Genomic DNA, 11,335 nt, shown 5'->3' on the forward strand with positions numbered 1-11,335 from the left:
TATACATTAACAATCTGATACATATCTTTTGAATTGTTCTGCAGGAACTAAGACTCCCACCCAGGTGGAGGTCAGGCTGAGCACAAGTGTGTAGACCCCAGACTGGCTGGAACCAGAAGGTTGATTGAGATTCCTGGACTACCACCCTGTTACCTCACCACCAACCAATGAAAAGAAAGTCATACCCCCTGCAGCCCTCACCCAAAAACCCTTCCCTGAAAGCCGTCAGGGAGTTTGGGTCTTTTGAGCGTGAGCCGCCTGTTCTCCTTGCTGGCCCTGCAGTAGATACTTCTATTCTCCAAACTCCAACGTTTTGGTTTGCTTGGCCTCAGTGTGCAACAGGCACACAGACTTGGGTTCAGCAACAGGTAGAGAAATAAGTAACTTGCTACAGAACTAGGGTTCAACCCTGTAATCTGGCTCTGAGCCCACACTCTTAACTACTAGATTACACTTCTGAAGATGTCTCACCAAAAAGGAAAATATTTGAGAGCTAGAACTGAAACCACACAACTCAGATGGGATTCAAAACCAGCCAGAACTCAGATTGGGACTTGAACCCATGGGCTGGAACTCGAACTCACTGTCTTTTAATTGAGATTGCACACCTGGTCTCAGGACTTAATGAAGCTCAGGTTCTTTATGTCCCAGCACAGAAGGAGTTCAGCAAGAGGCAAAGTGATAGGTAAGAAGTGAATTTATTGAGAGAAATAACACATTCCATACACAGAATGCGGTCCATCTCAAAAGGCAAGAGTGGCCCTGAAATATGGGGTGGTTAGTTTTTATGGGCTGGGTAATTTCATAGGCTAACAAGTGGGAGGATTATTCCAACTATTTTGGAGAAGGGGCAGGGATTTCCACGAATTGGGCCACAGCCCACTCTTTGGCCTTTTATGGTCAGCCTGGAAACTGTCAGGGTGCCCGTAGGTGAGTCATTTAGATGTTAATGTATTAGAATGAGCGTGTAATAAGGCCCAAGGTCCACTGGAAGTCAAATCTTCTGCCATCTTGGTCCTACTCCGTTCTATCCAGTTTATGTCATGTCCTATGGCTATGTCATTTTTTACTTTATTTATTTTTAAATAAATTTATTCATTTATTTTTGGCCGTGTTGTGTCTTCATTGCTGCGCACGGGCTTTCTCTAGTTGCAGTGAGCAGGGGCTACTCTTCGTTGTGGTGTGCGGGCTTCTCATTGCAGTGGTTTCTCTTGTGGAGCACAGGCTCTAGGCATGCGGGCTTCAGTAGTTGTGACACGTGGGCTCAGTAGTTGTGGCGCACAGGCTTAGTTGCTCCGCGGCATGTGGGATCTTCCTGGAACAGGGCTCGAACCCGTGTCCCCTGCATTGGCAGGCGGATTCTTAACCACTGCACCACCAGGGAAGCTCCTATGTCATTTTTTTTAAAGGTTTTGCCCTGCCCCCTTCCCTCCTGTTTCAGGATGAGTTATGAACTAAATAATGCCCAGAGAAATTCAGTGCTAAATAAAAACCATTTGTAGGGGAGAGTGATGGGGGGGTGTGAGCAGGGCCCACAGTGAGTCTGCACCTCAGGCCCCAAACACAAGGGCAGGCCCCAGGCAGGTGCCCCACAGGATTCTGACAGGGCCCCCCTGTGTCTGCTCATGCTGGCCCCCCAGAACTGCCCAGGGATTTGATCCTTTTCTCATCTCCTCTCTGCCTCTCCCCTACTTCCTAGAAGCTGTGCTGCTCTCTCTGCAGGACCACAGGTCTCTGAGCATTGTTTATCTTCAGGGCGCTGCTGACTAGGTGCAGGTAAATGTCTGGCCACACCTGGGTCAAAACCAACCCCGTCACCCACAGGCTGCCTGGGATGTTCTGAGTGGGCAAATCAGCGCCCTTCCTGAGCAGTGAGAGTAACTTTGGGTTTGCCTCTTGGTGGGTGTCGAGCCAAAAGACACAACCAAGCCAAAGACGGAGAGAAGGAAAGATTTCTTACTTGCAGCAAGTAAGGAGAACACTGGGGATCTTTCCCAAAGCAGTGTCTCCCCAGCAGCAAAACTGGGGAAGTCTTAAGCTAAGGGTAGACGCATAATCATGAAGGGGCTGGAGCAGAGGAGAATCCAGTGTAGAACTGGGGCAAAGGTTGAGAGTCCAAGCTTTAGCTGACTGAAGTCACGAGGGTCAGAAAAGGTCAGCAGTATCATCCCTTGGGTTCCAACCAGTCTGAGGTCTCAGCCTGTAGTCTCCATCCTCCACCTGGGTGGGGGCCTTAGTTCCTGTGGAACAACTCGAAGTATGGATGCTTAGGTATATCCCTTGAGGAGGAACTAGGACTCTTTATCACTGAGCTATTGTTTCTTAACTGCTTTTCCTTTGATCCTGCATTTCTTTGTTCCCTTAAGATCATTAATTCAAGATCATCATTCAAGGGCAAGCATTGTGGCCAGGCTTAGATCCCAAAATGGCTTAGGCCAAAAATGGCTTCTCTTATGTCAAGAAAGCTATGCCTGGTTCTTTCTCCAGGGACCCCCTACCCTATCTGCTTACATTGGGGCATGCCTCCTTTCCTACCACGAGGTTCTACTTTCCTGGACACCTAACCTTGCTGGGCCTTTTCTTCCCTTTCCCTAAGTTCCTTAATTTAATATCTGGATCTGGTTTTCGGATGAACCATTACTGACAGTGAAGGTGCTGGCTGATAAAGTGGTTATTTCTCCCGTGGTGTGAGTATTTTGAAAGGTCTGTGCTAAGAAAGCTTGTATCTAGGCGACTGCTTAATACATAGATTGAATGAATGATGAATGAATGAAAGGAGCCTTCCAGAAAGAGCCTTGCTCCTGTTCGGAGTCTGGCCTGCCTCACATCTGAGTTTTGGTAGCACAGGAGAGGTAACTGATTTCAGCTAAGCTGCTTGGGTCGTAAAAACAAACAGCCTCGCAGGTAGCGTGGAACCACAACACTGGGAGCCCTGGCGCTGGGCCAGGAAGGGGCAGCACTCGGGGCCAGCCAAGCACACTCCCTCACCCACGGGCCGGGGGCACATCTCTGAATATCTGCTCTGTTCTCCTTCAATCTCAGACTCACTGCTGCTTTTTCTCTCCATTTATCTGTTCTCTCCTTTATTTATCTCCTATAGCTCCTGCCTCTTCGTAATTTCTATTCTTCATCACTTCAACCTGGCAAGACCCCTCAAAACCCTATCTCTACTTCTTGGGCTTGTCCCACAATATGAACATTGATTTTATCCATATTCCCCAATTCAAATGCTTTTTAGACCAACCAGCCTAAGGCCACCAGGGACAAACCTGGGTCTTGACCTGACAAAGCAGGTTTATTGACCTGTGGCAATGTGAGAGAGCTTGAAACCGAGCAGGACCCTGCGGGGCTCCTGGGCACGGAAGCCTTTAGTGTCCCCTGTTTCTTGTAGGGAGCAGACCTTCCCTGAGTTCCAAAGGGCAGATTCGAACAGTTCCTAATCAGGGAATGCAGAGACAAGGGGGGAGCAGCCAAGAAACCACCTGAGGCCAGATTAAAGGAACCAGAGAACCTCATCAAGATTAGCAGACCAGGGAATTCCCTGTCGGTCCAGTGGTTAGGACTCTGTGCTTTTACTGCTGAGGCCCCAGGTTTGATCTCTGGTGGGGGAACTAAGATCTCACAAGCCATGCAGTGAGGCCAGAAAATTAATGAATTAAAAAAAAAAAAAAAACTTTAAAAGAAAAAAAGACTAGGAGACCACCTGAGACCAGATTAAAAGAGTGCAGGCCCTGCACACACCTGAATCTTGTCAGCAACCCCACCCTTGAACTATTGCTATACAACTCCTCACCAAATCCTCCTGGGTTGGGACACATAGTTTTTCGAGGCAGGAGACTGCTGTGTCCCCCTTTGCCTGGCAAAGCAATAAAGCTGTTCTTTTCTACTTCACCCAAAACTCTGTCTCCGAGATTCGATTTGGCACCAGTGCACGGAGGCTGAGTTTTCAGAATCAAGCTCACACCAGAGGAGGCAGGAGGCATCTCACCAAATGCCGGAGAAATTGAGTAGAATGCTGGGGAAGGGTAGAGTGTAGGTGATATTTAAATGAGCAGTATTTTTAGGCTCACAACAAAGCCAGGCTCTAGTGGGAAGGGGTCAAATCAGGTCTGGGCTGCAAAGAGAACCAAGGCCCTCTTTCCTCAGAATCGACAAAGCCAGGACAGCTGTGGACCGTTATGTCCAGAAAGCCCTTAACTGCAGCTCTGCACCGGGGCTGTAGACCCAGGCTGCCTCCCTGTGTCAAAATGACTGAGACCCTCCAGGTAAGAGGGGATGTTTCATTCGTATTGAAAGGATTTCAGAGTGAGATTTCTGACCATCTATGATTTTAGAGAACAAAGTTTCTCAGTGAGTGAAAACAGTCATTCAAGGAAGGGAGTTATGACATTTTACAGCTTAAGCCTGTCTTTGGGAGACACTGTTTTCCATCAGCTTTGCAGCTTGATTTATCTGTGTCTGTTATTCCAGCGTAAATGGCCAAGCAGATTGTTATTTCACTTGGTCCAAGAGGGAGGATCGGATTGGCCCAGTCTATCTCTGCAGGCTGGGGCCCGGCTCAGGCACTGGGTGTCAGCTTGGGATCCCCCCAGCCTGAGTCCCCTAAGTTGGAGCTGGGAAGAGGGAGCCATGGGCCCTCTTTAGGGCTGCCCTCCTGCAGGGGCTGTGGGTGCGGCCAAGGTCATGTTTGTATGCCTGGTGTGGGGCAAGTAAATCCTGCACATGAAAATGGAGGCTCCAGCTCCAGAGCTGAGGAAAGTCCCTCATACAGACAGCCTGGCTCAGGTTCAAAGCATCAGACCGTCTCTACCAACTGGTCCTGCTCTACTGCACCGTTCCAAGTGGAAGGCCTTAGGGTATAGGATAAACCGCTATAACACAAATCTGAAAACACAAGGCCTTAAACAAGATGGAAGTTTCCTGTCTCTCAGCTAACAGTCCAGGAACAGACAGGTGACCCAGGTGGCCAGCTCTGCCATCCTTATGGTTTCCACTTGTAGTCCAAGTGGCGAATGCAGTTCTTGCCAATGCCCCAGCCAACAGGGAGGGGAGAAGCGGGGAGCACACACTCAGTCCTTTTATGTGCAAGACTGGGAGACAGGATACGTTATTTCAGTTCACATCTTGTTGGCAGGGTTGGTCTCATGCGAAGGAGGCTGGGAAATGTCCTTGGCTTGGCAGCCATATGCCCAGGTGAGCCTCTCTTACTGTGGGAAAGCGGAGAGCAGACAGCCCCCAACACTCAGAGACATGGACCTTCAGGCTAGCCTCTTGCAGGCAAAAGCTTCCTCCCCTCTCTTGTCCCGTCTTGGTCTCTGAAGGAACCAGAGATTTCAACACCTGAGCCTCCCTGCACCCGGACAAATGGTGAGCGGGCCGCAGATCCTGGCAGGGGTCTCGCTGCTGATGGCGATGAGAGCTTGCTTCACCGTGTCCTCCTGCATTGTCCTTCATCACCCCGTCCCCTTGTCCACCCATCCCTGTCGCTTGATTTCAGATGCCTACCCACCCCCTCTTCCCTCCAAAGGGCTTTGGTGGGTGAAGCAGGCACTGCCCCAGGGTCCCAGGAGCACCAGAGCATCCTGAGGCTGGTCGCTGCCTCCAGGGCTTTTCCCAGCCTCCTCCAAACAGCCTGTTCTCTTCTCCCTCCCATGGGCCAAAAGGTGTGGGTCCAGGTGGGGACAGAGGGCACCGAGGCTGTGCTGGCTTTGTGCCCAGCCCCCTCACTGCATGCCCATCTGCCCAGCAGTCTTGGCTCAGTGACTGGCCACACTGGGGAGGCAGCATTCTTCAGTGTCCAGAGCAAGCAGCAGAAGACAGGTGGTGACCCAGGTACCGCAAGCACAAGCCCAAGTGCCATACCCGACCCAGATGTAGTCCTCCATAGCCGGCACCCACACCCGTCAGCCCTGATCCCCAAGCCCAGGCAGATGCCGCATCCCTGATGTGGTGGACACTCTTCTGACTCATGTCAGGCCCAGAGGAAGTAGGAACTGGTGGACACAGTGGACCACACACAATTATTGTGGACAGACACCTCCCACCCCAACACTTGCTCTTACGTTCACATGGAGGAATGCCCCAGAGAAAGGAACTCATACTAAGGTAATAGTGACGTACCTGTGCATAGATCTGAAGCCAGTTTAACTGAATTTAAACCTAAGGTCTGCCACTTACTAGCTCTGGGGCCTTGAGCACATTATTTAACCCCTCTGAGTCTTAATTCCTTCATTTATAAAATAGGAGTAATAATGGGAACCCACTTCCTAGTCTTCACAGAGACTTCTCTTCACAGAGAAGATGAAAAGAATTGCTACATTAAAAGTGTTTATTTTTTCTTTTTGGCCATGCAGCTTGCAGGATCTTAGTTCTCCGACCTGGGGCCTAACCTGGGCCCTCGGCAGTGAAAGCGCTGCGTCCTAACCACTGGACCACCAGTGAATTCCCTGAAAGTGCTTAAAACAGTGCCTAGCACAAAGCATTCAGTAAATGTTCGCTATTGTTACCTTCTAGAGGCCTTTGGATTTTAATAACGGATAATGACAATATGTGGCCCTGCGGAAAGACACTCCACGGGTGGACTCTCACACACCAAGTTCCATGCAGGACTGAAACCCTGGCACTTTCTTCCTCTCCAACCCCGTTCTTGCCACCATAGTCTTGGAGGACTTCACTGTCCAGGAGGATGTGCCATCCAATCACTGGCTTCTTGCCACCTTGACCTCTTCTCCTCTCTTTCTACCTCTCCTATGTTCATAGTGGGGATATTATCATTCCAATTTTCTTCACCTTGAAAAATCACTAACTCAAGGGTCTTATTATCTGACCACAACCTTCCATCCTCCCAGCTTATCTATTCAGCTACCCCAGCTATAACAGATCTTCAACATCGTTAAAATACCCTGCCCATCCAGGTAGTGTTCTCCTTATCCATCACCTCTTCCTCTCATTACCTCTTTTTTAAAAATAATTTTTATTGGAGTAGTTACAATTTACAATGTTGTGTTAGTTTCAGGTGTACAGCAAAGTGAATCAGTTATACATATACATGTATCTACTCTTTTTTAGATTCTTTTCCCATATAGGCCATTACAGAATATTGAGTTGAGTTCCCTGTGCTATACAGTAGGTCCTTATCAGCTATTTTATATATAGTAGTGTGTATATATTAATTCCAATCTCCCAATTTATCCCTCCCCCCTTTGTCCCCCCTGGTAACCATAAGTTTGTTTTCTACTTCTGTGATTCTCTTTGTCATTACCTCTCTCTTGATTTATGGTTCATCTTAGTCTGTGGTTCATCGCATCATTAATTTCAGTCAACATTCTAAACTCCTTTGCCTTCTGTCCTTTTATGCACCAGTCAGGCAAAATCCTAACCCTGGATAATTCTGCTGTCCCTCTGCTGCCCTCAGCCAGTCGAGCAATGTTAGAGAAAATAAAGACCTGACACTAATACCTGTTAGCGACTTACTGTATATCAGGCACTTTCCTAAGTGCTTCTCACATAACTCATTTACTTCTTCCAACGATCCTTTGAGAAAAGGATTGTAGAGATGAGGCTCAGACATTAAGTAACCCATAAAAGTCACACAGCCCAGGTTTCTCTGGCTCAAAAGCCTAAACTCTAATCATTACATTAAATTGCCTCTTACATAAAGTCTCACAAAAAAATCAGATTGCTACCAACTTATAAATTCATGGTCACCAACCTCAAGTAGTACCTCATCAATGCCTGAGCTATAGCTATTTCACTCTCCACTACAGCTATTTCAAACTTTCATTCTTCTCAAATCTCTGATTTCCTGCCTTACCAGTCCCTTCAAGGTTTTATGCCAGAATAATTCCAAATTTTCAAGCCCCTGAAAGGATCACAAACTCTGCAGCATTGGCAGTAGCTTGTTTAACCAAATTTGAGGGCTATTCTTGACAGGCAACCAGGTATTATCACTAAAGGCTTTCCCAGTTGAACCAAGGATGATGTCTTCACCTCTTAGATTTGGAGGAGGATGAAGAGGAGGGCACCATTTTTTTAGGTTCAGCAGCCTCTTCAAGTGAAACAAATCTTCAATATCAAAGCAGTAACAGAAGTCCTGCTACTATCCATACTTCAGCATGTGGACTGGCTACTGTTGCAGCCTCAGACCCAGGAAGGCGTCTGTCATCCTCAAACTGAATATTCACCCTCACTACCTATAGGATATTTCATCTTTCTGAAATCACTCAGGAGCTCAGGTTCCTTTTATGATTTCAGGAGAAGAGATGACAGCAGTTCCCTGAGCACTACTATGAGTTCTCCTACCAGGTACTATAGATTCATCATTGGAATATCCATCACCAACTAACCAGATTCTACTATAACCTTCAGTAGCATCATAAGGATTCCTACAAGAGTGAGGAATCTCTCATAAAGTGTATCACAGCCTGGTTTTGGAGGACCCTCTCCTCTTGCCTCTACCAAATCCCTGGCTATTATTTCTATTCCATGAAATCCACCCTCTCACTTACCTTGCCTTCTCCTTTACCCTTCAAGCCTCAAGCACATCTCTGAAAACATTTTGGCCTCCTGATCAACGGAAACATTCCTCCAGGAAATTTATGGCTTAAGACCTCCACGAAAACCTCCTGATGGGGGCCAGTTGAAGAGGAGTTTAGTAGACAGGCTGAAGAGATTAGATAGCCAGAGTAATAAAGACTACAGATGCCCAGGAATAGAAAATGTCAAGAGGCAGAAATTCATCTTCAAAGACCAGACTCTGCTGTTTCTTTAAATGCAGGTAGCAGTAGATAGGGTGGAATGAAAAAGAATTGAGTCTTCCAGGCATGACAGGCAGTTTTGGAACTCCAGTCTGTACATCCTTACCCAAAACAGATATGTAGGACACTTGAGGCTCACCAATTAGCTGATCTCTTATACAAATTAGCACAGGAATAGTCACATACTGACTCACTTAGTCTGGTCTGACTTGAGAGAAAGGAAAGATACATATGGAAAGTAGAGGAATGGGAATGGAACTGTAATGAGGCACTGGATGATGAGGTCAGCTAAATGGATAATATGAAAAGTCTATGAATATATGGAGACAACAAAAGAATGTGTGTTGAAAGAAATGTGTTATGCAACACACTCCTTCAGTCAGGTTTTCTTATCTCGGAAGAAGAAAGTGAATAGAAAACGAGTTGGTGAGTAATCCGTTTCTTACTGTTCTTTGGAAGGAACTGGATAAATTATTTCTTCCTCATAGGAGTAGAATTAGTTTAAAAAGTAATTTGCCTTTGGAATTTTCTTTAATGAAAGATTTTAAATTATAGAACCACTTTCTTTAAAAGTTGGAAGAATCTGTATCAGTTTTTATGTCTAGAAATTTTATCTAAATTTTCTAACTTATTGGCAGAATGTTGTCTGTAATATCTATTTTTAAAATTAATTTTAACTTTCTAATTGTAAAATAAAACCGAAATAGAAAAATCACACACAGGTATACTTCTAGTGAATTTTTCTTTTTTTTTTTTTTAGTTTAGCAAATTTTGATAAGGTCAACGACAACCTTGTAACTACTAATGGGAACAATAGCCACCCCAAAAGTCCCTCCATATGCCATCTCACTATCACTGCCCACGGCTAGCTAAATAAATAAATAAATAAATAAAACAAACCACCATCCTAAGTTATAAGAATCAAGTTTTTAATGACCCAAGAATGCATCTTGAAACAATGTAATTTAGCCTTCCCAATTTTTTTTAACTGGCATGTCTTTTAAACCCCTTTTAATGCACAAATTTCAGTTTCCATCCCTTTTCCTCACAATATATCTGATGAAGAACAAGGGCATTTTACCCAGAGTTCCACACATTCTGGATTTTGCTGACTGCATAGTCATGGTGCAATTCAACATGTTCTTCTGTGCTCTGTAATTTCTACAAATTGGCAGTTGGATCCAGAGGCCTCGTCAGATTCAGGTTTGATTCCTTTGGCAAGAACTGTAGGTTGGGTTGTTTGTGTTCTTTCATCAGAAAGCATATAATGCTTTTCTCCCCCAACCATGGATTGCTCATTGCATAGATCCACTAATTCACTGAGGGCTGAAAAATGATATTTTGATTCTGTAATTTGATTTCCATTCATTAGCTGAAATAATTTTATATATGGAATGCTTCCCTCATCTATTACTTGGTTACTCAGTGATACAGTTCATATAGGAAAGACAGGATACAGTATTTGATTCTCTCCACATATTTACCATTTTTCAAGGTAATGAATTGGTTTCCATCATCTTCTAAAGGTGACCAATTTTTATATTGTTATGAATTCACAAATATAAATGTATTTTATGGGCTTCAAGCAATTGCAATTATTCTTTTTGAAATTCAAGTTTGTATCATTTTTAGAAAGTGGAAATCTCTTCACATTGGCTCCTGAGTCCTTTTGATATGACAATAGTAGTGGTTAGCTTCCTTCGTTCTCTTGCGTGATAAGATGCTCCAGGCTTATACATTTCTCACACCAAAATTAGAATCAGTCATTTAACAGAAAGTCTGATTAATTTTAGTGGGAACAGTATTTTAAGACCATGAGCTAGCTTGGATATAATGACTTCTTTAGTGGAACAGTTAGGAAAGCAAAATAAACTAAAAAGTATTCTTTTAAAATGAGATAATTTACATAAAATAAAATGCATCCATTTAAAGTATATAGTTAGATGAATTTTTACAAATGTATACATTTTTGTAACCACCACCCCAACCAAGATATAAAACATTTTCATTACCAAAAATGTTATGACCTTTTTCAGTAAATCTACTCCCCCCACCAGAAGACATCACTGATATAATTTCCATTACCATACATTAATTTAACCCATTCAAAAGAAATGTATACTTTCCAATTATTAGACACTGTGTTCTATAAATCCTCACTGAAATTTATATTTCTGTATGCTTGTTTCAGGTATATCCCTTGTAAACATTAAGTGTATTTTTTTTTAAGGTAAGAAATGTATTTATTTATTTAGAAACACTCCACAGAGTGTGGGCCATCTCAGAAGGCAAGAGCGGTTAAGTGTATACATTTTTTTTTTAAAAATTTATTTATTTATTTATTTATTTATTTTTGGCTGTGTTGAGTCTTCGTTTCTGTGCGAGGGCTTTCTTTAGTTGTGGCGAGTGGGGGCCACTCTTCATCGCGGTGCATGGGCCTCTCACTATCTCGGCCTCTCTTGTTGCGGAGCACAGGCTCCAGACGCACAGGCTCAGTAATTGTGGCTCACGGACCTAGTTGCTCCGCGGCATGTGGGATCCTCCCAGACCAGGGCTCGAACCTGTGTCCCCTGCATTGG

General features: G+C 44.8%; 1 pseudogene; it reads left to right on the top strand.

Annotated features, from left to right (window-relative positions):
• The first annotated feature begins 4,247 nt into the window (after positions 1 to 4,247).
• On the top strand, positions 4,248 to 8,879 carry LOC132363239 (trafficking kinesin-binding protein 2-like; annotated as a pseudogene).
• Positions 8,880 to 11,335: the final 2,456 nt, after the last annotated feature.

The sequence above is a fragment of the Balaenoptera ricei genome, chromosome 1, assembly GCF_028023285.1.
Source record: "Balaenoptera ricei isolate mBalRic1 chromosome 1, mBalRic1.hap2, whole genome shotgun sequence".
Classification (NCBI taxonomy): domain Eukaryota; kingdom Metazoa; phylum Chordata; class Mammalia; order Artiodactyla; family Balaenopteridae; genus Balaenoptera; species Balaenoptera ricei.